The 27,950-nt window shown below is 36.5% G+C and overlaps 1 protein-coding gene and 1 long non-coding RNA gene across 5 annotated transcripts in view; one reads left to right on the top strand and one right to left on the bottom strand.

The window, feature by feature from the left end:
• CBLB (Cbl proto-oncogene B) overlaps positions 1–27,950 on the top strand; it is a 137,120-nt gene that overhangs the window by 19,535 nt on the left and 89,635 nt on the right. The gene's annotated exons all lie outside the window — the stretch shown is intronic.
• On the bottom strand, positions 802–27,949 carry LOC310892989. The gene is made up of 2 exons (XR_014578634.1): positions 27,823–27,949; positions 802–17,746 (listed from the first exon to the last, which is right to left on the bottom strand). It is a non-coding gene; the product is annotated as an uncharacterized lncRNA (long non-coding RNA).

Below are 27,950 nucleotides of genomic sequence, written 5' to 3' on the forward strand. Positions count from 1 at the left end.
AAATTTACATGACTTTGATATTTAAGCAGCAATAAATGGGAAAAAATATTCCCATTTTCTGTAGCAAAAATGCTTGTGAAGATTGCCTTCTCTATTCTACAGATCTTATGTGAGGCTGTCAGTAAATAGTTAAAACCTTAATTTGTTTTGTCTATGATACTAAACAGATGTGTATAAAAAAAAAAGTTCACAGCCATAGCTTGTTTTATGTGTTAGCCCTAGTCTTGCATCTATCTTGCAGAATATAATTATGCCTCCTGATATAAAGGAATACTGAATAATAAGCTATGGAAATCTTATCACCTCCTCATTAATTGCTCTCCATCCCTTGAAGCCCCAGATATCACACAGTAGGTGTTTACACTGATATGACTGAGACTGGAGAATATCTAGATGCTCTTAGAAAGTATTTGACATATTGCAGGATTGGATTAGGCCCTGGGCACTGGTGGCAGAAAGAAAAGGATCCATGGTCTTGGTTACATGTGAGTAAAATAAGTGTCTTTTAATGAGCCCCGTTAGTTATATCTGGGGCCCAGTGTTCACTCTTTTCTTATTATCTGTTGGCTAACTTGTACTTGTTGAAAGAACTCAAACCTACATGCCTACTAGAAACCTACTAGAAAATCTGTGATCACTCCCTAGCTTGCATAGCAGATTAGCCTATAAATATTCTAGTTTTGCCTATGCTGAGAATCAAGAACTGTATTAATAAGCTTAATTTATTTTTTTGTGTGTTTACGCCAGGCCCCAGTGATACTTTAAAGGCTTTTGCTATTTTTTGTCCATATCAAGTTATTATTATTATTTTTTAACCTGTATATCAGTAATATTCTTACCTCTATTTTTCATTTGTTAGTTATGTGACATTTTGGGCAATACTATATTGTTTAAGAAGGACTGCATGATAAAAAATGTGCCTCTGTTGTTATAAGCTAATGCAAGGCAAACAAACATTAGCATCTGTTTTCAAACTGTTCCAATGGAAAATGGTCCTTAGCCAAGAGAATATTCTGTGAACTCATCTCAGAGTTGATTCTAAGTCATGAATGGCTGTCACGGGAAGTATGAAAGGCAGGGTCAGTAATAAAATGTCCCTTACCTAGGAACATTCGTAAGAAGAATATTTAAAGTTTTTTTTTTTTAAACAGTCATTAATTGCTGAAGGCTTACAGCTGTATGCCCAAGAGCAGACTTTTAACTACTATCTAGTGGGAGAGTCTGTGAAGATGAAAAGAAACACCTTTAGATTTTTGCATGTCAATGTTTTGAACAGTTTATAGAGCTACAGAGAACTAGTCATTATGTAACTTTTTAAGATTAAATTATTATATTTACTAAATTACTTTATTTAGAATTTAATATCAAACTCTGTGCTCATTATTCTTTTGTTTGTTTGTTTGTTTTGAGAAAGCTTGGTATTGACAAAAGAAAAATGAACAGTTTCTGTAAACTTAAATTTGTGAGTTCAGCAAATATGATACCTAGGTCTTCTATCAGTGCAGTTAGAGTAGAGCTGTGTAAGTTGCGTGAAAACTGTTATAGAGAGTTAAATGCATGTTTAATGAAGATACAGAGCAACAAATAATATGAAGATATTTTTGATGTAGCTCAAATGTAGTCCATTGTTAAAGTTCTGAAGTAGAGGTTGCTGTCACAAACCTTGAGTTTGTGTTCCAGCCGTTAGGTTTGTTATTAAAAGAATGATGACAATCACTGTTAACATCTGCTCCCCTAATATACTAGTGATAAAGGAGATTTCCAGCCTGTAAATTATTTTTTTAATCTTTTCTTATATTGCCAAGTATTTGTATTGAAAATATTGTAGAAGACTAATATTTCTGTGATGAAATGTCGTCCTAACTTTCAGCTATAAAACACTAAAATGTGAAAAGTATATTATATTGTTGGTCATCCTGATAATGGCATGGCAGAGTGGATCATAACTAACAGACTGTATTGATATTTTCATTAGAGCAGAGACTCTGTACACCTATGTTTTATTTCTAGTTAGGGTTCTATTCTAGTTCTCTTTCTAGGTATTTCTTTTTTACTGCTTATGTTGGTCATCATAGGTCACTTATGTCGGTTAAGTATTATGACATTTAATTCAGAGTGCAGCACTTGCAGGTTTTACTAGAATAAGAGTAGTGTTTAGGGTTCTGTGCCTTCTGGCTATAGTAGTAACAACATAATGGTGGATGACAGGAGTGCCAATAAAGGCTCGTGTCTGTTCTAACTTCATGCGAATTTTTAATCCGTAACTGTGTCATACTGACAGCTCCTTCCCAGTGGCCAATGCTTTGCTGTTTCTATAACTAAATGATACGTGTTCTGTGCTGCAGTTGGGAAAAATACAGAAAATAATGTGGCATATATATTGCCATTTTTTTTGGCTAGCTGAGGAAGTCATGTCAGCAGGGTGAAATCCTCTCCCCCTGTACTCATTTTTTAAATCAATTTGTTTGGAATAACAGACTGGAAGACTAGAATTACATTATTTTTGTTCATAACTCTGCATATCCTTTTTACTTCATAATTCATGACTGGAGCAAATCCACAAAGATTCAAAGCAAAAAAAAAAAAAAAAAAAAGAAACATCCTGTTCATGTGCTTCCTTTTACTGTTAATCCCCATAATTAATGCCCTATGAGGAATGGGGCTCTAATCGCTTACAGAGCACAGTAATGCAGAAAGACAATGCTCATCTGGGAGGTGTGCAGTAGTATAGATCACTGGTGACCCAGTTGGTACACAGCTGTCCTCCAGTCTATGCATATGTGGTTTCATTAACTACACGCATATCTGTCTGACAGGCTGGTAATGATTGTCTAGAAGGAACTTTGCCTTATTAAATAATCTTAAGTGTCACTGAGAATGAGTAGTTTGTTTTGTCTCATTATTCGTTTTTCTTTGTGGGGGAATAAAGAGGGAGCAAGCTGTTCCGTGAGGATGAGGATCTCAGTTTTGGGCAGGCACTTTGAAATAATCTGTAGTGAAGCTCGATGCCAGGAAGAGACTCATTTGGACACCAAATAGCAGTTTTTCCGTGGCTTGGTGGAAACATCCATACAAAATGTTATTCTGAAAGGGTTAAGAGTTTTTCAGATTCTTGTTTGGTTTATGGTAATTTAGCATTAGTAATGCTAAACCGTAATGGGCAACATAAACATTGGTTGTTAGAATATTAAAGTATTTTTTATATGGGCTGTAGTCAGAGGTCAGACTGATGGATATTTGTTATAAAAATCAGTCCTTTATTAAATCTTTGGTTTCTGGGAATGCGCTGTGTTACTAGAGCAGATGACTGAAAGGAATTGTGATGTCAACAATTTCTCGAAATTTATAAGCCCAACCCACCCTGCTACTGGAAAGGTAGGGAAGAAATGAATGCTTAATATACTGGGCAAATAAACTTGTTTATGTTTACTCAGCATAAACAAGGCAACAAAAGGAAAACACCCACCTCCTAGCATCTGTTATAACGTGGTGAAAGTTATCTAGCATCTAAATCATTCCAATTTAATGGAAGAGAAGAATCTTATCTGTTACAGAAGTTTGAGGCTGAATTTATGGATAGCTGACAGGGGAAAAAAAAAAGTGTAAATGTGCTATTCCTCTAGTTGCATTTCTTTTTCAGGTAGTCCTCTGCTCCACAGCAAGTCTTTCCAAGACAGTCTTTACCTTAGGCAATTATTTGTTCACGCTTGTTTTAAGCCTATTAGGGAGCTGGAACTGCCTTAAACTTGATCTGCATAAATAAACTGGTGGAGGCAAGTCAGTCTTAAAGGGAAATCAACTGACAGCTGTGAAGGTGCTGTTCAAGTTGTGGATATCTGTGGAGTTGTTATTTAAGGTACCTGTAATATTCTTCTGTATCCTTGTGGAACACCAGTGATTTGCATGATAATTCATGAAGGAGAATATTTATCACTGGAACCTTGTATTGGTTGGAGTTGACAATAGTTTAAAAAAAAAAAATCTCAAAAGACGTGTTTTGTTGTCCTTTAACCTTTGCATTTTTGCCTGGAAGCCCCTGCAGCCTTTCTGTCTGGTGCTTTGTTTGTTTTTGTTTTTAAACTTAGCTAAGTGTGAATCTTCCACGAAAGAACATGGAAAGGTACTGCGGACTTTAATACGGCTCCTTTATACTCTGTTCTTGGATTGTCAGTTTGTTTTATGTAGCAGCAGATGGTCCATCTATTGTTTCGTTATTCTTCCGGGAGTCTGACCCTATAGAGTGGGTGTGTGCTTTGGAGGTGGGGGGGAAGGGCAACTAAAATAAGCCTTTTTCAATTTTTTTTTTTTTAATGAAAGCAATTCAATTTATGAAATCGTGTTGATGACCTGGAAAATTCTGGTACTTGATTTGTTTTTGTTTAAATGCTTAAGATTGTGCCTAAGTTCTGTCAACAAGGTGTTTTTTATTGAAGCATCAAGGGTAGTTTTGGTTCAAAAAGGATTGTTAACCATCATAAGCACTGTGTTGTGAAACGCCATAATTGTACCATATGCCTTGGGATTCATTTGAGATACTATGAATAAGCAGGATGAGTGCTTTCAAAGAGGCATTCCTGCTGTCCCACATCAACCATGTGGGCTTTCAGTTAAGCTTCCCAGGAAGACAGCAACATATGTGTACACAATGTGTGTATTATATTGGCGCCCACTCACAGTGTTAAAGATGTGTCAGCATTTCCAGAATAATTCCCTATTTTAAGAGCTTTGTTTTAGCCTGCATATGAAAGTTGGCTCTGTGTTGATACTGTACATGCAGTTTCAGCCCTCACAGTTTTCAAGTGTGAATTTTTGTCAGGTGAACAGAAGCTGAACTAAATTCATCTGTTCACGGCTTGGTTGGAAGATCTCTAGAAGGATGGTGTTATGGTAGCCTCCTCTTACTGTGCACGCTCTGAATCAGTGCATTATCATGAACTGATGCTAGTGAAGATGCCCCTAATTTTGAGTATTTGTAGGAAGTGTAGTAAAAGAAGGTGTCAAAGTGCTTGGTTTTCATTCTGTATTCTAATTCTCTAAATGTCCCCTATAGATTGAGTTGAGTTTAGCAACATCACTATGCAAAGATTTCTGTTAACACGTGGTCTGCTTTTCCAAGTATTTTGCAAAGATAACTGAAGAACAAAAGGTAATGTAAAAGATTATTGTTGTTTACTCACTTTGAGGTTGTTGAAATAAGCCATGTGAATGAAAAAGCAAATATTTCTTCGTTAATGGTGAGCTCATGTTAGTAATTGGAATTGACTCATCACTGTGACTGTTTCCTGATGTTTTTCTTACAATTACCTTTTGAGTATAAGGAATTTCTAGTTTCATTGACTTTCTGTTGGCAGATTGAGGTACTTTTTGTCATGGTATCTCCATTACATGTCAAATTAATCTTTAATACTGAGAAATGGGGCAAATCTGTGGCAGGTTTCCTTGTATTCTTTAAACCGTGTTCCCCCAAGTTGTAGCCCGTCTTTCCAGAAGCTGTTGTCTTTAACACGTGCAGCAGGGCGGGCTGATTCTGTAGTACGTGGGTGGCTGTGTAGGAGCAGAGTTGAGACTGGATTTTGAAATCACCAGGCTTCTAACATAGCTTATGTGCTTTAACAGTAGCTTACTACTGAAGTTTCAAAAACTACGTGTTACTACCAAAACACTATTTTCTGTAAGTACAGGAATTACGTTTCAGTGATTATAGTTGCTGAACAGACATTTTCTCTTAAACAGATACGGTTTCAGCCCTCTTTGCTTGAATGCCACCTAAAAACTTCCATCTGAACAGCAAATGGTTTTGTATCTAGGTCTGTGTTTGAGCAGCAGCAGGCCAACTAGACAAGGCTGCAGAATGAAGATAAGCAAATCAAGGTTCTCCCATGTTTTAAAATCTGAATTCAGAACTGACACCCCTGGAAATGGCTCCTCTGTACATCCCTGATATGAAAGGTGCATGAAGAGGGCATTTCTGTAAAAATAGGTCTGTTGTGCGGCTCTAGTGGTTGTGTTATGACATCCAGTAGGTGGTCCCAGTTTTCAACAGCGGTAGATTATCCTTCTGATTATTATTTTATATGAAGTGAATCCTACTCATGGCTTGCTTGAACCTCCTGAGAGGAGCTAAATATGCAATATATCAGATAATTTCCATAATAACAGTAAATATACAAATTGCTGACTTTTTATTTCATTTTTGTGTCTCACTTAAGGACTACTGATAAATATCAGTACTGATTGCAAAGAATCAGCTACAGCATGAGATTTATCAAAGCCTGGTGAAATTTCCCATTTCTGCTCAGAACCCCCCTGTTTACACGCTCCCACCAACCACCTAACTGAAAAACCTCCTCAGACTTCAGAGAACCTTCTGGAACCTGGAACTTTGCCTGTGGAGAACAAGGAGCCTAAATGTTCCGAAAGCTCAACCGTTGTTTGTGAGCTGGAGACATCAAATCCTGAAGTGAATTGTAGTTGAATCCCTTGAGCTTCATTTTTTTTTTTTCTTTTAGGTGGGGGTGTTGAGGTGGGTGTAGTGGGGCAGGGAGATGATCTAGGTGGTGGCCTGGACTTCAATGTAGTCAGCAGAGGACACTTCAGTGTTTTGGGTACGCAATCTGACTGCCCCTCAGATTAGATGAACCACTGTACCCTGAGCTAGCCCAAATGATGTGGCTGTAATGTAGTCTGGACATCACTAAGGCATTAAATCTTGTGTGAAGCTCTAATTTAGAGTGTAATAAATATGCATGGGTGGTCAGTAAATACTGTGTGTTCTGCAGTAAACAGCTTTACAGGATGACGATCATAAATGTCATGCAGTTTTGGAAGACTCAGGTAGTCCATCTCCTAATTTTCTCCATCTGTGAAACTTGATTGTTTTACTGTATTCCTATCTCTAAGTGCTTCTATCTTTTTAACATACAGCTGTGTTGATGTCTGGCTAAACTGCTATGTCTGATGCACTTGGTAATAGGTACATGTGCACTTTGAATGTTCCACAGCTATAATGGAAGCAACTTGGAGTAACCTCAAACAAAATCAAAATTTCTTCTATGCAGTTATTCCTTAAAATACTGTCTAATGATACCAGAACAGTGATGAATGCATATGAAAATCTGTGTTCGAAGTGATTCTGAGAGCTTGACACATGTTTAAATTTCACATAATGTGGTTCTGCTCAGCAAACTGCATTTGATAACATACCGGTTTTGTGCATCATTCCGGCGTTGTTCATGAAGACCATACATTTCCTGGATTTAATATTTCAGAAATTATTTATTAACAGCATGCTCCATTGCAGTGTAACTAGCTGGATGGTAGAATACGTGACCATCCTGATAACAAAAAGTTATTCAAGTAGCCTTGGATTGGACATATATCTGTTTTACTACTTTTTTCATTTCTGTGCAAGTCCTACATGCCTTGGAGCTTCCGTTGTAAGAGTTCTGCCTCATTTTCATGATTAGCCTTCGTTTCCCACTACAGTATTGCTAAAACGTCCCCAGGGTTTCTTCTTCCACAGGGCTAGATTCCCCCATGAATTTAGGGTGAATGCATGGCCACTTGGGGAGGAAATATAATATAGTCAGCAGAAACCTTTCTGTGACTGCAGTATTAGAGCAGTTTTACACTGGCAGTTGAGACTTTATATGCCCTTTACAACGGGGAGGAATAGGTAGTACTAATGCTGCCCTGTCAAAGACTGTTCATATGAGCACATGTATTTGAATATGTACTCCTTCATCGTTGAATAATTACAATACATTTCTATTTTGCTAGTCCAGCAAGTGTTCACCAAACCTTCATAGAAAGCTTATTTTATTCTTTTTGATGTCATTAATATTGGAGTGGCAGCTTTCTTTGAATAGTATCTTACCTCTTCAAAGTGCTGTTACAAAGGGCAGTTAGAGTTTTATGTTCACAGAGATTTAAACAACCACACTTCAGCTTTTTAACTTACGTACTTGATTGCTCTGGGAGTTTTCCTTTGCTTCGCTGTTCAATTTCTGCCCTGTCTACTATAATTTGTTCAGAGAAATCTGCAAATGAATCACTAGAGAATAAGTATGTGATGAAGCCTAAATTTGTGCTTTCCAACTTAATGAGCAAAACCTTTTTCTTACTGTTCTGATGTTAACCAAATACTAGTAAGATATTAAAGCTTCAAATGTATTTGAGATTCTGTTTGTAAAGTGCAGGACAAAACAACACTATTGAGATGAGTGCTTAAAAAGACCAGTTTACTTCATCCCTCCTTAATTAAGTGGGCTGAATTTGGTGCAGTCAGAGTTATTTTAGGTTTATTATTTTACACTTGTGAATAACAATTTTGAGCAGTGTTAGTTACAGATAGAGAGGATCAGAGCATAGAGGCTTGCAGGGGTAGAGTGAAGGAGGGGGAAAATATGTAAAGGTCTGACTGACCCACGCATGCATCTGAAAACTTTGTGGCTTGTGACTGTTTTGGCAAAAACAGTAAACAAAGTGAATGTCATAATTCTGTTTTCAGTTACAAGGTAAAACATTTAGTAGCCCTTGATGATGTGTTTAGTTTGTATAAAAGTAACTTTTCAAGATTTCCTTCTCTGTGAATCTATTTTTTAAGGATAGAGGCTCAGTCATTTAGTATAGCTTGCTGTATTTATTAACAGAATTCACAGGGAGAACACACAAATTGAGGTTTGTGTGACTTGGCATGTCTTAATTTTCCTTTGCTGTGTGTGACCTCAGTGTTTTGTTACTGAAAAATCAAGAGCCACAGTCAATAGCTGCTTCTAAGGAGTGTTTCAACATCATGTGTGTAATTCAATTTGATTCAATCTGGTTTATGGTATCTATTTAATCTGGAATTTGTGGGTACATCAGAGAAGGAACTAAGTTTATCCACTACTGTCGAGTCATAGCCAGTTATAGGGCTTGAGAGTTCTTCACAGGGAATAACTAAGTAAGATTTATTAGGCAGCTGAATGTCTATTCAAATCTAGTTTACCCACCAGTAAAGGTCTAATTTTGTCATGTGTTCTTTTTTAACCTAAATGAAGTGGCATAATTGAAGTGCTTTGGTTTTGTTTCCTCTGTCTCACACCACAAATTTTAAGGGAAGTGCTGGACAATGTTTGTCCAGAAGCCTTCTGAACAGCGGGATTCTGCCAGTCCAAACTGCTGCCTCTGCCGCTCTCACCAGTATTCCTGCCAGAGCGCTTGTTGTTAGTGCATGCTTGTAGAAGTTGGTGTCTCTTCTGGTTTGCAGGATGAAATGCATTCCTTTTCAGGGAAAGGAGGCCTCAGTAATATGTCTGAAGGGTATATAGCTCTGAATTTGGCAGCACAAACTTTTTGTCCTTTGAAAAGTGGTGTTACTCCAGTCTATTTGAATTAGCAATGTTCTGCTGTATCTATAATATTGACGGAGAAGTAATATTGAGGATGTAAGAAGTTGAGCTTTAGCTTTTTTTTTTTTTTTTTCCATGCTAGACAGTTTTGAATTGAAGGCTGTGGGGAAATGATCCTAGCTAATATTTTAGTAGCAGAGAGCTGCATTCTGCCTGCATTCTGCTGTTGTTGGTTTATATTTCTTGCCACAATGTTAGAAATGCACCTGCTCTAAATATAAAAATTTGACTAGGCAAAGCTTTTTTAGGATGTTCTTTTGTTGAAGTTACCTGTTTAAACTTTGCATGATCATTTTAATAATGACTTTATATGTAGAACTAGAAATATTTTATGCACATCATAATTATATGTTGTAATGTCCCTGTCTTGATGAAAGATAAATGCATGTGCACACTTGTTTTTTAAATAGTATTCTAAAATAATTGTTGTGTTGTATTTCTGAAAGCTGATATATGTGAACATCCAGTAGGGTCAACTTGTAGACAAGGATTTTGAAGCATTTCATTTCTCTCTCCCTCACCCCCAGTGGCTGATATACATTGCACAAGTTCCCACCTGTTAGTGTTGTATGTGAAATAAATAGAAACAGAATTTTGATCATATTCCTAGTGTTTAGATAGTATTTCATTTAAAAAAACATTTTTTTCTTCATCTAGGGATTGTGGAAATTGAAATACGAAGAGGTGTGAAAGTAATTTTTTTAGGATTGTATAGCTAGTTCCTTGCAGCACCAGGAACAGTCTCCAGATCTTCAGTCTCTGGCTATAGTTAATGTACTACTGTATCATGCTAAAGATGTTGTTGCTTACATATTTTGTTTAGAAAAGGGTAGATACGTAAGAACATACGACTATTGAACCTGTTTCTGATCTAGGGATTTACTGTAAGACCAAGACAAAGGATGAAAGGCAAATTTTCTAAATCTTCCCTGGAGGAGCTAGCACATCAGATGCATTAGATGTACAGTTACTAGGACAGGTTTCTTTTTCATGTGGGTGGTCACCAAGCTGGCTTAAAAACTCTTTAGATGTTGCCTGGCCATCCTGCAGACACATACTGGATATAGTGAATAACAGTAGAACCGTAGGACATAGCTAAATTTCCACAAAAAGTTTTGTTTCTTGAACAGACTGAGAAAAAGTTGACTTAATAATCAGTCTTAATCATTTGTTTTTTGACTGGATGAAGACAGAATAAGTTTCATGTCTATTACATAAACTGGAAGTAGAGCACTTAATTGTATATTTAGTTAATTGTTAATTGTATACAGTAGGGGTAGGATACCCATGTGAACAATGTTTTGTGACAGCATATGAAAAAAGTGCCAAATAGAACAGTAGGCAGCAATGACTCATTTGTGATTACACCTATATTCATACCACTGTTCTTACACCCAAGTATTGAAATGGCTGTGAAGGGTGAAGGTAAACTTTAATATGAAGTTTAACAAGCTTAACTTTTTTTATATGCTCCATTTTTTTTTATTTCCAAAAGTCACATTGAGTTTTATCTTCAGCCTTACTGAGTAAGGAAGTGCTGTTCTCAAAAATGATCGTGTCCTAAGATTAGAAATGGTTCTCCCTACGTCAGTTTTTGTTGCTGTGCCTGCCTGAGCATAGGGAACTGCAGTGCCTCACATCTCCATTTTCAATGGAGAGGTGTCCCCAGAAGTACTGCGGTTCCTGAAGAGATAGGGCTTTGGTCAAAACTGGGGATACGTGAAAATGAATTTTTAAACTCTGATTCACAGCTTGTGAATTCAATATCATGGGAATCTTCATTTGTGTTTATCCCTTTTTGAGTTGTTATTCAGTTACCTCTTTTTAAATGAAAATATATTCTCTTTCTGTAATTGCTGTTGGTGTTAGAGAGTCAATTCTTCAATTCTGCATCATGTCAGACTTGCCTTTCCAGTGGACAGGCTATAATGTTAAAACTTACGTAAATAAGAATTGATTATTTTCCTCCTGACTTTGGAGGAAAGGTCTGTCTCCTACCTTTAATTTGATGATTACAAGGAGCAGTCATAGCTGTGTATAAATAACTCTCCTCAAATATTATCTATCTTAATGTTGCAACAGCTGGTCATCAAATAGAAGATTTTTATAGGCTCTGGTTTCAGTTTAACATTTACTGAGCATGTAATCTTGTAGACTCATGTGAGTGAAGTTAACAGGATGTAGTCTATTGATAACAGAGATTTCCTGTCCCTTCCTCCCCCCAAACCCCATCTTTTTTTTCCTGTGAGGAGTTTGGGGGTGGGAGAAGATGTGATGTTGCCTTCACTGACTAATGATGATCCACTGCATGTGTTTAATAGACACCAGCTGGGTGATAGTAGCTCTGAAAAACACCGACTGGTTCAAGCTCACCTAGCCATACAGAGAAGTTTAGGCCTCAGGTTCGGAAGGCTGGAGGGAAAATCTCCCAGCAACGTTTAGTTTGGGTGATGTGACTTAGGAGAGATAAGTGGTGATGGAAGAGAGGAAACTAGTGTGGGAGTAGACACGCTGAGAAAATGTTTGCTGGTGATGGGCAAGTGGCTCAGGCAGCATGACTTTTATTGTAGTCTTTAAGCTGTATGTGTTGTTAAGCTAACAATTACATTTTGGAGAGGAGAAGGCTGCTGGCATCATGCAAAGGGACTTGATGTTTGTACTTAATTTTTATACATGTTTTATATAGAGAAGTGTATGCAGTTGAGCTGCAAAATAAACAATTGTAGGTAGAAGCCTAAAGTAGGGTGCTTTACCAGAAAACGATATAAATAGTTAAAAACCAGTCATTTAATTTTCTCATTTTCAGTTGTGCAGTAGGCACAGGCTGTTGGGCTTGCTTAGTCTGAAATCAGCCTGTAGTTTTCAAAATACAGTGCAGAACAAGAACTTTGATATACGGCTTTCTCACATATAATTTCAGAAGGGAATAATCGTGGAAGCAACCCATGGTCTAGATGTGTTTCAGAAGAAAGCACATTTAATCAAGTTTGGATTATGTAAGAAAAGGCAGAGTTATGGAAAGTTTGAAGAAATCCGATGGCATTTCAGGGAAGGGCATGTCTGAAGGTGATAGAGCTCTGACCATAATAATATTGTCCTGAAGCCTACACTGAAAATAAATATGGGCCAATGTATGGCTGTACTCCAAAACTCATCAGCCACACAGATTTTTAAGTTGTAGGATTTAGTTACGCTTGGAAGATCATAATATACTTTTGCTAGACTGTAACTATAATACAGGGAGAGAGTGACATTTTAAAACTCAGGATGTATTCCAATGTAAGACACGCATATTTTATTGAAAAGCCTTTAATAAACAAGGCTGGAGTGTATGTGTGCTTTTACTTGAAATAACTCAAAAGGTGCTCATTTTTCTGACCAGTCCTGTGTTGCCATCTTTAGTCCCAGAAGTTTAGTTTCTCCCATTCTACTCTGAAGGGAAGTACATGAACCTTCAGCAAGGAGGGTAGTAAGTGAGGAGCAGTTACCTGAGCTGCACTCTTTATGCCTGCTGAGGTAAGACAGTTGCAGCCCACTAGATTACGAATAGTGACAACGTAACCTCATCCATGTGATTTATATGTGCAAGTTTGTCAGTAAAAAAGTGTATTTGTCAGTAAAATACTGAAAATGAGGCTTTAAATTTAGGTGAGCACACGTGGATGTAAACTTCTGAGATACTTCTAGTACGTGTCTTACTTTGTGATCCTTTTTAATATTGCAAGCATTGTAACTCTTCAGGGTTGTAGTCCTCTAACAACTTTCTTTTAGTATCTGCTACAAGGTATTTTTGATTTCTGGCCAACATTTATAGATAATAATAAAAGTGTACACTTCTGCTGTTTCAACATTGGCAGGGGCCAGATGTGTGTCTAGCTAGAGGTCTCTATGCACACGCTTGATTTATGTGCCTGCTTGTGGTGGGGATGTGCATGGGGAAGGTTCTGTATGTGTGTGCACATGTATAGTTGTCTGTGTCAAATTCATTTTGCCACATTTAGAATTTTAAAGCAAATGGAGAAATTTCTCTTTAGACAAATACATGTGTGTGGAGAGAACTAGGCCTTTTCCAAAGGAGAATGTGTAATTTCAAATCAAATTTCTCTTCAGATATCTGTTTTGGGGTGTTGTAAAAATGAATATAGTGTTTTCAGACTGCCTTAAAAGTTGTTTGGAGTCAATATGTGTGAAGTCTTTCTGAGTCTATATAAGAATAAAGTATCTTAGTTTAAATTTTCTATTTAAAAAAACAAACAAACAAACACAAAACATTAGCATTTGCAGATTGATGGTTTACATCTCAAAGTTGAATGCTTTGTGTCTTTAGTTTTGTTTCCATAACATAAAAGTTTTGAATCATGACTCCCAATTTGTAGCTGCTATTAAATTCATTTTTGAATTCTAATCTTTAAAAATATAGGCATCCATGCTCCTTCTTGTCATGGTATTATAGGTGTATTTTTTATTTATTTTACTTTGTGTTACTTCTGCGCTATTCAAAGCAAGCTGTTCTGTGGGGTGAAGTAATTCTTAAGGCCCTGTGATGAAGTCCTTTAGTAACAGCATGCAGTTCTAGTTTTCATGCTTTTTTAATGTGGATATTTCAGTATATTAGTATGTCTGAATGACACTGAAACTTTTAGTGCATCCCCTAATACAGCTGTCTCTTTCTTGAAATTTTCATGTGGTTCAGTAAGCAGAGGGTTTTATTGTTGCTGCACCTCCCAGAACACTTTGCTTTTTCAAATCAGTAGCTCTTTCAATGCATTTGCTTGCAGTCTGAGCTATGAGTAATAGTAATTGCCTGTAGTGCAGCCCTGCAAAATGGCTTTCTGCATAGGTTTTAGTAAGCAGATCTGACCTGTAAGCAGGCTGCGAGGGAATCCATGTATTAAAACACAAGGTAATTTAAAACAGCAAAGGGTAATCTCTACCCGTCAGTGTTGTCCCCTCTTTCTCTGCAGCAAGAGTCTGTGGGACCAGGAATGCTGCCACTGAAGGGCTGGTTTGACCTCAACTCCCACAGCTCCAGGGGGACTGTGCTTCAAGGAGGCAGACACAGTGTTTTGTCATTGTAACGTCCTCCACACCATCATCTCCATATGTGGTTATATTAAATTCAAATACGTTGCGTTTCCAATGTTTACTACACTTGTATAGCAAATGGTTTGCCATTAATGTTCCATCTATGAAAGGTTTATAGAATCTATAACAATTCTGCCCTCCAACCTAGAGAGAAGGCCAGCTTTCATGAAACTGGAAAGTCTGCTTTGTAGATGTCGAAGTTATGCCAAACATCAGCACAGAGCAAGTCAGTTCAACAACTTCTGCCATCAGAGAGGTAGCACAGCTCAAAGAATGACTGTCCTTCTGCTTCTGCCTAAAATAGTAGGCAGGTTTGTACTTCCCTGTAACAGCTGTTCATCTCTATGTATAGTGCCAGTAAAAAGAAATATTTGTCATGGTCTGCTTCCTCCCTGTGAGATGTTTGGATGAATTCTGCTAGCACAGCAGTTAGAACATTTCAAATACTGTTGATTAAATCTTGCCTTGACAGGAACAGCCTCTTATTGAGCTCTTGCTGAGTATGTGCTAAGCAGGAGCCCTTCCACAGTTAGAACTTCCTTTTCCAGAAAAGCAAGACAAAAATCAATGGTCTGCAGTATATAGCAAGGTATTCAGGGTGCTGTTGCATTACAGAAGTGTTGCACATTGAGAATTTTTGTAGGTTTCTAGCTCCTTATGAAGAGATGTTAAGCTTAAGTTGGTAAAAGACATCTGTAAGACTTTTAGGTGATTTTTTTCCCCTGCCATACTACATTATAAATCTTTATAAGGTATGAAAGTTCAACCTTCCACTACTTTCACTTTTAGAGCAGCTATCTGTCTGACTTGTTTTTTTTTTTTTTCCTATAAGGAAATGTTGGAACTCTATGGCTATATCCTGAGCATGATCCAGTTGGGATCTTCGTGTCCTTGCCTGACTTGCATATTGTTCTAGGCTTCAGACATACAAATAACTAATTGACTGAGTTACACATCATTTATGTAGATATATATACACTATATGTACCATACGTGCTATATACAAAAGCAGTAGAGAAAGAAGACTTGTGTTGCTGTCCCTCCGGCCCTCACCCTGATTTGAGTAGTGTTGACTGCATATGGGAAAGACAAAATACCCAGTCTTTGTTCTTTACCCTCATCAGTGCTACAGCTTGTTTTTCAAAGCTGATAAAGAGTTAGTAACATTCTTTTTCTGGCATAAGGATATTTATTTGAAGCTTTCAAATAAAATAGTTTAGCTTTGCTGGAGAAAGAGGTGAAGAGGAGAGTCGCTAGTTAAGAGATACGATGAGTACTACACAAAACATAATCTGATTCTATCCAGTCTGAAGAATAACTTGGCATATTATCCACCTTAAATTAAAAAATTACTTCAAGGGTCATGCAAGCTAGGTAGAGTTGTATTCTGTTATACTAAATAGTTTTTTTGCCTTTCACACTTCAGTTATACCCTTCAGAGTTCTTCTCACCAGCTGCCTACTACTAACAACGGAAATACTAGAAAAATAATGTACTTAATTTAACGAGGAAAGACTAAACTGTATACAAAAAGCACTTCTGTATTTTTGAATATGTAAGCCAAAGGAAGCCAGAGGATCTTTTTCGTGTCTTTACGTATGGCAGTATATATGTTCACCATACTTTTGACACATGTTAGTACTTTAGATGTACATGCCCTGAAGGGCTTCACATTAGAAGAGAAGTATCTCCTAGATTGCTTCAAGATCTCTTAAGGCTACTTTGCCTACACTCAGGTAGTTGCCAACTAAATTAAAGTGTATAAATATTTTTTTTAATACCTGTAGCAAAGCAAAGTGGATCCCTGGCCAGAGAACTGCAATAGAACATTTAAAAAGAAAAATAAAAAATAAAACGAGTGAATTTTTGTTCATATATTTCTTCTGTGGACAATTCTTCCCTTTTTAATTTTCGGGCCAACAGAACATCCCTAACTAAATAGATTTTTCTTTTGTCATTTGATTTGTGCATATTGTTTCTCTTTGAGTAAGTGAGTTTTTCTGTAGCTAGCATTCTGAAACAATTTGATGTTCAAAAATAGATAAAAATTTGAATTCTTGGAGAAATGTGTAGTTTAACAGATAATTGTGGCTGTGGGCATGCTCTTGCTATGAATTCATTTTAACAGCTTGATGCCAGGAGAAGGCTGTGACTTGAATACAGTGTACACATAAGGAATTACTGAATTTGAAATGTTGGTAGAGAAATTAGGTCCCTAATTCAGCAAGGGTTTTGAGTTAAAATACAAAGGTGAGCCTTTAGAAGTACAGTCTGTTGCCTCTGAAAGACTGCTTCTATTTTGCTTGTAAAATTAAGGATGTGTACTTCTCCTTGTTGAACTCCATGAGATCTCTGTCAGCCCACTCCACCAACCTGTTGAGGTCCCTGTGGCTGGCAGCACAACTCTCTGGCATACCAGCCACTCTTCCCAGTTTTGTGTCAGCAGCAGCCTTGCAGTGGGGGGATGATGATGATGATGATCAGGACTGGACCAGTATTGACCCCTGGTGTACATTGCTAGTTACTGACCTTTGTGCCACTGATCACCAACCTCTGGGTCTGACTATTCAGCCACTTTTGGATTCACCTTACTGTCTGCTCATCCAGCCCATTGCCCATTCATCAACAGCTTGTCTATGAGGGTCTTATGGGAGACGATATCAAAATCTTACTGAAGTCCAGGTAGCTGACATCCACTTATTTCCTTTCTTCTACTAGGCTGATCCTCTCATCACAGGAGGTTGTCACGTTGGTCAGGCATGACTTGCCCTTAGTGAATCCATGGTGACTGCTCTTGATACGAGCTGCTTGTTCTTCATTGCAGGGAAATGGCTCCCAGGATTAGTTGCTCCATCCCTTTCTCAGGGATTGAGGTGAAGCTGACTGGCCTGTAGTTCCCCCGGGTCATCTTCATTGCCATTTTTGAAGATAGGAAAGGCAAGAAGTAGTTTTGCTGCATAGATGAGAAACTGTGGCAGGAGACGAGTTGCTTCGAGTTACAGAGGAAGTCTGTGGCAGAGTGTTTTTGTAGGCCCATGACAATGCTTTAATTATGGGCGTCTCATTATTTCCACGATTACTTGCTTATTCATGCCACGAAGGTGGGTGGAAAAAAAACACAACACGTTTGTGAGTTTTATGTCCTAGTCCTCACTATACCAGGAGGTAAACAGAAATTGAACAGTTCTTCAGCTAACTTTGTTTGTTTTCCAAAATCGTTATGTTGTGCCACCACTCTAAAGAAATGCTAATTCATTCAGTTGTTGTTGCTGTAGAAACAGACAAAAGGAAATCAAGCTTTTCAACTAATTATTTTGTATTGCAAGGATGTTTGCATAAATAATGTTTCAAAAATAACATAAGCTCTATAAAAGTCATGCAACAATAAGTTAACAGAAATATGGTAGGATGTTTGGATTTTGAATGTTGTGATTAGAAACCAGTGGAAGCTTACTGCTGTAATGTTTGCTGGAATTTAATTGGGAGGGCAGTGGCAAGGATGAGAAAGAAAGAAAAGAGGAGAATAGGGATGAGGAAGTAGAGGCTGAGAAGTATCTCAAAAGCTCAACTTTAAGGCAGCTGAAATGAAAAGTGTCATTACTTTTCATTTGTATTAAAGGTAAACTTTATAGGAGACTAGGGTTTTTCTGTCCTTTGAAAGTCTGTCCTCCTGTACTATTTTTTTTTCTGTATTATGAATATGAGAGTACAAGTTTAATAATTTCTACTGACGTTTTTTGTTTTTTTCATAGCCTTCAGTTGTTTTAACAATTTCTTGTATTCTAAGGAGGAAGCATCGCTATATAATTACAGTCCTGGAATGAGACTGAAATCTTTAACTGTCTACTGACTTGCTATGCAACACTGGTCTGGTGTCTTGCTTCTGTTTTCACTTGTTCTTCATCCTTGGTTGGAAGTCTTTAGGGTTTCCTGTTGCAGTTTGTAAAGAGTCTAACAAACAAAGGCCTCAATTTTGATTGGGGCCTCTCTTTGCTACATTAACAGAAATAATAGCTTCTGCAGAAAATAAAAACAAGGATAAGTAGATACATTCACGTTCCATTAAATTTACTGCTAATGATTGTACTAGTGACTGGTAGTAGCCAACCTAGGAAATGTCTTTTACTAAAACAGGCTAATAAAGTAAAACCTATGGTGACGTAGGAGCAGAAGTAGACTTAAAGGTAGAATAGAATAGTTCAATTGGAAGGGACCTCCAAAGACCATCTAGTCCAACTGTCCCGTAGTCTCAGATATTTCCCAAAGTGTTTTTAGTTTCAGGGAAGCTAAAAGAAAACTCTTCTTTGGAGTTGGCTACTAAATATAGTGCTTCTTGTGTGCTAGGATTCTTTGCGGGCACTCCTATGCTACTCTGTTGCTGAGCTGTCTTTTCAGCGAGTGAAATCTTTTAAAGCATTTATTTTTTATTTAGATTTGTAGACTAGAATGTTGTCTAAATGCAAATCTTTTGACAAAGATGTTAAAGTATAGAAATACAGCTACTTTCAGTTTCTGCAAATATATTATTTTTGATTCAAGCAAAATTATCATTCAATTAAAAATTAGAATTGTTTATAACCTGAAATTAACATGTCATTTGTGGAATATGAGTAACGCCCACAAAACAGAAGCAGTAAAGGGATGAGATGAAGTTTCAATTTGGAACTCTGACTGGCTTGTCAGGCCTTTTTTAAGATTATAGTAATACTTGGTTATTGCTTGTATGTCTGCAGGAGAGAGAGATCATTATTTACTCAACCTCTTGACTCAATTTTAAGGAAAGCGGTAGTCCTAAGTTGAAAACATTGAGTTGAGATTCAAGACAAAGGCACTAATTTCTTACCTATTTAGTGTATTTTATCTTTTTTTTTTGCTATATTTTTATCTTTTGGTTGATTGCAGTCTAACTATAGCATACTTGAAATATTTTTCTATTTCATTTCAGTTCATTTCCATATATATCACCCTGTAGTCTGCTGTTACTTTTCAGGTCACAGACTGTGCCGATATAATGTAAATTTTAAAGTCTTAGAACCATTGAAGTTGAGATAAGTATTTGAAAGTAAGGAAAAACAAGAATTGCTTCCTTATTGGCCTTCTTAATTTGATGTAAGAGACAGTAAATATGTCCCATTTTTTTCAGGAAAAGGGACAGTTATTTTTATTCTGGGACTCCAAATGGTATGATGCCTCAAGACCTCTTTTGTATATATGCATTATGATACAGTTTTTGTTTCCATCATTGTATTCAGCATTTTATGTTACCATTACGTAGTATTTGCCATAACCCTGATATTTCCTAATAAATTCAGAATTATTCAGTTTGTTTATTTACTTACGCACTGGATAACCTCAGACCTCTTTTTTGACCTGTCGGCCTTATCCATTACTGAGTATTAAATTATTAATTTCTGCAATAGCATCTGTAAAACAGGTCATTGTAGTATTTGAACACTTCACAATAATGATTTATACTCAGAGCATTCATTTGAGGATCTCTGATAGTGTGACTCTTTCCATTTCCCTACTGAAGGTAAGTGGCCATTAATTTTGTTGTCTGGGTTCCAATATCCGTGTCAGTTCATCAGGAGTTTGGTAGTCACCAACACCATCATGACTGCCCCTTCATTTTCAGAGGCAATCTGTTTTGTGTTCTAAGTGAGCAAGAATCCTCGCAAGAATGCTAGACCTTGTAAAGCTCCACAGTTCATAACAGCCTCCATGTTTTGTAGAAAATATGCCTTCATTGGTCTTAGTTTCAGTTTAACAACTTTAAATGTGGCTGAGAAATGGTATCTTTTTTTGAGCCCCACTTTAATTTAGGGTGCATTTTTCATTTCTAATTCAGGCATGTTAGAATGGGAAAAAGACCTCAATCAATATGAAAACTTATTCAAAATCAAAGTCCCTAACAAGTGGTGTGGTGTCATATTCTAAAAAGAACTGGGCAGGTGCTTTTAGGAGCATATTTAATATTCTTCTTGGATTTGAAATAGGGGAAGTGGTTATAGAGCTCTAACATGGTCTCCAGAATAGCTTTGTCTCATGAATGGCCTTCCCAATTGGCAGAAAGCTTCAATATCAGTGCCTTTCTTTCTGGAGATTCCATGGGAGTACCAGATAAAGAAACAAGACAAACAGTTGCTCCAGCTGCTAATAGATGCTGTTCTTTACTACGGTCATCTGAAACATAAGGAATTGTACAACATGTTGTGAAATTCAATTGCTGTTGTGTTGCCTGAACACAAGGCTGGATCTTTACCTATACTAGTTGACGGTGGGAGGATGTAATATTGATTTTATAATAACTGTTTTTCCTGAAGTCTGCGTGCTAATGGCATTTTCGGTATTTGCAACTTACATCTTTCTTGCTGTTGCTGGTGCTGCTGACTACTGATGAGTGTCTTCCCTTAAGTCCCTCCGGTTTCAGGCAGCATTTTCTGTCTGACTGTCCTCCAATGTTGATTTTACTTCTACTACTTAAACTCCCTAAAGAGTTAAATTTTTATGGTTGTTTGATACTGCTCACTATGTTTATGTGGTCATGGACAATTGTTACAGATAATTTCTACTGGTGTTACGGGCTTTATCTTGAAGTATTCCATTCTTTTTAGAGTCAAAGAGGATGATCAGTCTGGGAAATTAATATAAAATGCTGTGCCAAGTATGGAGGAGAAAAGCTTTTTTTTCTGATGTTACAAACAAATGCAGTACATGCAGAGAGAATGTTTTAAGTCTTTCACAGAAGTGAAGCTTCTCACATGTATCTTAACTTTTCTGTGATAGCTTACTGGCTATCTTCTAAGAAATATATTTAAAGCATGTTTGTGTAGGAGGTTCTATTTTTGTATGAGCTGGCTTTTAATTTGCTAGGCAAAGAAATCTTCTGTATCAGCTTACTGGCCACACACAAAAAAAAAAGTTTATGCTTCTATAGAAAGTAAAAATTAATAATAGTTGAAAATAGTTATAAAGAGAGAGAAAATATTTCCTATTGGGAATAACAGAAATATTAATCTGGTCAAGTACTGTAAACTGGAGAGTAGCTTTAAAAAGAAAAAAAGACAGTCCTGTACAAAAAAAAACAAACAACCTGCCTTTCGTTCTTCTACCAGATTAATTCTGAAACTGGCTACGTAGTACTAATCATGATAACAATAAAAGATTATCCCTGTTTATTAGGATAGCCTTTGCCTTCCCCATTGACTTGCAGAAAAAAATATTAACTAGTATATTATAAAGCTGAAATTTTGAGTTACTAATATATCTTTTTAAAACAAGAGTTAAAATCTTTTTATATTTTTATTATTTCTTAAATTTAATTGTAGCAAAAACTGAGACAAAGCTGACATCTTTATGTCTAAAGATATAATTTGGAGTGAAAACTAAGCTCCATCTCAAAGTATGAAGATGTAAAACACAACAGAAATACGGAAAAAAATCACAGATCTTGGATTTGTTCCAGGGAGGAAAATGCTTTCTACTGCTAGCATAAATAATAGATTTGATAATTTTAGGAAAATAAAGTAATCTGAATGCATTGAGATTTCTTTGAATGCAGCAAGTAAACTAATGAATGAACACACCATTTGGTAACATTTCTGAGGGGTTCCCAGGAACAGACTGGTTGACTACCACTGTGACCTTTGAAACTATATAATCATGAAAGGGAGGAAAAAAAAAAGGCAAGTTACTTGTGGGAAAGAAAATGACATCTATTAGAGTGTGTGAAGTACCCAAGAGATGTCATAATGATCTTAACATATTGTGAAATAAGCTAGCAGTTACAAAAATAGTTTTCGATTTGTCAGACTTTCCACGTCATGGCAAAAGTTGCCGCTTTAACATTTCTCTGACCAACTCACAGTACTGATTGCCCCATAACATTCTCACTTCAGATTGAATGAAGATATGTACCATGCTTCATGTAATGGAAAGTTCTCTACTCTTATCTCCAGGCTAAATGCCTGATTTACAGGATTTTACAGCAAAGATGGCAGATTTTTGGTGACTTCTTGCAGTGTAAAAGTATATGAGTAGTACCAAAGTATCCATGATGATGACCTGCAGGATATGTAAATTCAACCCCTTTTAAAAGCAAACCTGAACAGATGTCTTTTGGATGTAATCTTCAAGAACAGTGCTCTGTGCATACAGAGCTCATGTTTTGTCATAGATCCAGAAAGTTGCCTCCTTCACAGTGTCCTTCCTTCCAATGCCTAACGTAAGGCAAAGAACATATGGGGACATGCAAGTATTACACATTCTGAGGAAATAAATATGTATGAACTAGGTAATATATTCTCTGCATAGCGAGGAAAGGCCTTGGTGAGTTGAATTCCTGCTCGTTTTAGGGCTAAACTGAACACGGTAACCAGTGTTGATCAGTAAGTTGCATTTGAGGTGTACAGTTGCAAAGGAAATAAATAGCTGGTAGAAACTATCAGAAAAGGTTTGACTAGCTTAAGAGTTTTGCTGTAATTGATACTTTATTATCACTTTAATGTTTGTCATTTTTTCTTGAATGTTTATGTATTCATTAAATTTTAACCATCCTACAGTAATTTTCAGTGCAATTATCTAATTATTTTATGCTTTCAGTGTTGGTGGTTTTCACTGATCTCTTGCTAAGTATTGAGGCAACAGGATTTCCTCTTTTTTCCATAGATAGATTATTATTATTATTGCTAACTCTCACCATTAGCCTGAAGTTTTTACTGTCTTGACTTAATTTAAAAAGGAGTAGACTCAGCACTATGATGTGGAAAACACTAAATCAATTAACTACAGTTAATGCATAATAAAAAATGTTGAATGATGATAGTATTGTGACTAATTTTTTTCTTCATCTTTAATGCCTCAAAACTGGCAAATGCAGAGCATTTAAAAACCTGTAACAATGGATGGTGAAATTTCTGATACTCAGAACATTGCTTCAGGAAGCTATGAACATGGTTGTACAGATGAAGGTCAGTTTTTAAGTTGATCTGTCTTCCTTCAGTCTCATGCTTGTATATATCATTTGGAAGGAAAAAACAAGCACAAACTTTATGAAGTATTCTTAGAAGCCTCCTTGTCCTGAGAATCTTCCTTCTTAACATAAGCTTCCTTCATTTATTTTTTTCAGTCAAATTTTGGATAAACAGAAAAGTCTCAAAATAAGCACTTAACACATATTGGAAGCTCTCTAATTATAATTGAAAAAGTTTAGTGATCTAGCTGAAAATAAATACTCTGCTTGTGGTAGGATTTATAAATGTGTGTATAAATGTTTTTTGTGTGGTTCATCAATAAGTCTGTTTTGTTTTTGCAAAACAGCAGAATACACGCAAACGCAGACAAGGAAGTTCTGCCATGTCAAGGAAATATTGCTATAAAGTAGAAAGAAGTTATCCTTTTCAATGGTGAGCGTACCTCAATCATGACTGACTTCGTTAACTCTGTTTCTCTTCTCTGATCTACTTGCTGCTCCAACCTCCTACTATGTTCATAGACTTGCACCAGCCAGGAGCTGATGTTACATCTCTGCAAAAAGAGTATCATTCCAGTAGTTGCTACTATTTGGCTTGTATTGCTACAGCAGCTTCAGTCTTTGTTTAAGCAGTAGCATCGTCCTTTGATAGCTTTACTTGAGTCACAGAATTGAGTTAATTAACCTAACTGGGACTAATTATTTCACAGATTTAATTAGATGTAGACTGTGGAATTATATATTCTGTACAGTCTTTCAAATTTAAGTTCTCATCTATTTAGGCTAAAATGGGAGCAAAGACCTTCAGTGTGGAGTCTTTTGCATACAAAAATACCTGGAAATGTTGAAGTATTTTTAATCATTAAGTCTTTCCTTGCAATAAGAATTACATTTTTAGAGATCGTATGTTGCTAGGATTTCATATGCGCTTAATATTTCTAAAAATTCATTAGGACAAATTATTATGTATTTGTAAATATGTATTTGCACTTAAATAGTACACAAAAGGAAAAACATGTTTGGAAATTGTTTAGGCACAAATCAATAAGGCTTAGAAGTTCTGTGTGAGAACGGTTATATCTGGATGTGAAACAGCTGTGGCCTACTTTGGAAGGTCACTTTTAATGCTATATTTACTATAATATGTAGGCAATACTAGGTCAATAATGTATGTTATAGTCAATAGTATATATTATAAAGTTTTATCTAATGATATTCAACTTCTGTGCAAATTCATTGCTGTAAGACTTTTCATAGGCACCCTAAACTTGGGGTATGGCTGAATGTCCCAAATGTTTTTTCAAGTGAGCTATTCTCAGGGCTCTGAAGAGCTATTAAAATAAATAATTATATGCTTTGCATGTGCTTATATTTGTTTACATGATATATAATGTACCCTTTCTGATTGTGTGCTGTCTACTGTTTTGCAGTGGTAACTAATCAGTATTTTAAAAGCAAAACTGAGGGATGTTCCTTCTTGTGTTCAGAGGTTTTGTTATTATGTGACTGAAGCTGTGGACATTTGTGACAGTGTAGTCATTGACTTCTTGGTCACTGCACTGGAACGAAGAAATAACCTTAGGGCAGGGATTTGAACTGCTAAGAAAGATAACCAATTAATACAGCAGAGCCACATAGAGAAAGGGAAGATTTAAAGCAATTTTACTCTCCAAACTGTACAGCTGTATTGTTAGCAACTGATAAAATAATGGAAAATGTTAAAAAAAAAAATACACAAAACAAAAAAAATCAAAATATTGACACAGAGATGGAGATTATCTTCTTAGAAAACAGTTTGAACAAAAACAATTTAATTAAACTGATAAACTGTTCTACCTTATGTGTAACTTCTCCCTATGCCCTTCCTGGTGTATATTAGTGCCTTATCTGTTTGCCAAGCCCTTTCTGTCAGATTGTGTAATCCCAACTCATGCTGGTGGGTGAGGGTTCTATAAACTAATTCCATCATTATCTACTTCTTGGTTGCAATATACAGCCTTTAATTTGTCACACAAATAATTTCCCTTCTTTTCTCTTTCCCCTCACTTAGTGACTGTCAAGCTGCACAGCAGGGTGGCGAAAAATCACTATGTAACTTATGGGGATTTTAATTATCTGGCTCTGATTGTGCTACTTTGCACTTCAGCAAAGTGGCAGGATTATTGTCTTGCTGAAGGGGAGCTGTATAATATTTTGATTGAACTTTTATTTATTTTTTTTTATATATGTTGTGTGGCAATTAAAATTGAATGAGAAATGATCAGGCTGTGTGTTGGCAAATGCAGTTAGTACCTCCCTTGCTCAGGAGCGACTGTGCACTGATACAATAGACTTGTAATTTTTCTCTAATGCCACAGTAGAAGGCAGAACATAGTAGCGTGGGTATCTTGTGGTCTGTCATTCCCATCTCTGTTTCATGGCAGTCCATGTTGGAGAGGAGGGAACGGGGTCTTGGCCTTATTTTTTCAGCATCTGTAGAGAACATAAATGCGTAGGGCAGAAAAGCTTCAAAACTTCTTTTGGTAATGGTCCTTGGGTAGGTGGGTTTTCTTTACTACTTTCTATATGAACTCAAGCCAAGCCACAAAGCCATGCTTGGGCTCTCTGCCCATTTCAGGCTTTAGTTTAGTAATGTTAAATTTAAAGAAAACGATGTGGATGCTAAACAGATTGCATTCTATAATATACATACCTACAACATAAGTAGAATGGGCAAGTGAAAATACATAAAACACATTTTAAATAACCTGAAATCAGAAGTTAAAATTTTATCTAAATTGACAAGTGAAGCTATGAAGAACAGGTTCAGCTTATTAAAGAATTTGAAGAGGTTTAAGCAAATAAGTGGGGAAGAATCTAAGTTACTTGAGTGATGTGTGCATACTTCCAGTGTTGGAACTTGATCATTTAGTATCTTAACAGTTCAGAAAGCTCATATGTATTACTAACTAAATGCTTCATTTGGGTTTCTACGGCCCCTTCTCAGTCTTTGTGAGCATCAGGCATGCTTTGAATGTGAGAGCGAAAGATCAGCTGTGTTAAGAGAGATGTTTTTTGCAAATCAACAGTGCACAGGACAACAATAATTTGCATTAGCTCCTGCTCCAAATCCTCACCCCCACTCCCCCATATTTTTCTTTCTCAGGTTGTTTTGGAGGTAGCTTGGCTTTTGGGGGAAATTCCATCTTTTGCAGGTAGCAATGTGGTTATCTTCAGCACGGCAATTCTCTCTATATCCTTCCTTTGAATTCCTTTTTTGAAAGCTCTTTTATCGTGGGAGTAATTGTTCTGTATTGTAATGTTGTTACTTCCTACTTGTTTGAAAATGTATTTGTCTTATGCCTCCTGAAATGAAGGCTATAATGAGTACGAGTTTTAAACAGATACAGGCGATTTGTAAACATATGAGAATTTTCCTCTAGCCAACAGCATTTCCTTCTTCTGTGGTCATCCCCATCTTTCAGAAGTGTTTTCTTGGACTCCTCAAGATTTGACATTTTCAGGTGTTGCATTGCAGGATGATTAAGAACTAACAGATTCCTTTCACTGTTCTACAAAAGAGAAGGGAAACTGCTGTTTTGCATTTCAGGATTTTAAGAACGAAGGGCCTTGGACTGTAAGTCTGTAAGGCTGATGAGAGAATTTCATCAAGACACAGGAAGGAAATTATTTCCTGCATCTCATCTTGGCAAAGTCTCTTTTTATTGATTGTTCCTATTGTTCTGTCATACCTCCAATTCCTGAAATATGTTGAAGCAAGAGTTTGTGTGAAAGACAAACCAGTAGACTTTACTCCATCAGGTTTTTGAAAAGGCCATGACGTGAAGAAGAGGAAAGCAGATGCTACTTTGGTGGCTCTCTGTAGAGTTCTTTGGTGCCTACGTCCCTTGTGTCTTGCCTGATACACTGAATAAAATCACCATAGCCCTGGTAGACTTCAGCCTCTCTGAACATGAATGTTTCTGAGGGTATTTTTTTTTCCCCCAAGATGTTAACTTACATGACTTTTAGATAACCTCATATACTGAATCTTGTAAATGTGCTCTGAAATCCACAGATCTTATTTCACCTTTTTAAGGTGTTTTTACTATCCGTTTTGTTAATAAGTTAAGCTACTTAAATTATCTTGAGTGTAGCAAAATTAGACTGTAGAAAAATAGTAACTGTTAACCTTTTGATTCTTTATTTGAAAAGTCAGGTCAGAATTAGATTGATAGATTAATGTTTTTTCACTTAAAAAAACACTCATTTTTAAGACCAACCTCAGTAAGTTTTAATTTTAGCCAATAATTTAGAAAATTGCAAATGCTGTTGGTCAAAGTTCAGTGGTATATACTTATGTCTATAGGTAGAAAAAAAGAGATGTTTACCTACCTTTACTTCCTTGGTTTTCTGTACAGTTGTCCAGTATCTTGGTTTACTTTTAACAGAAATACTTGTGTGCCCTCTAAGTAAGAAATAGATGCTAAGGCTCAGATTTTCATTTTATATTTTAACAAACT

This window comes from Anser anser (assembly GCF_964211835.1).
Source record: "Anser anser genome assembly, chromosome: 1".
Taxonomy (NCBI): Eukaryota; Metazoa; Chordata; class Aves; order Anseriformes; family Anatidae; genus Anser; species Anser anser.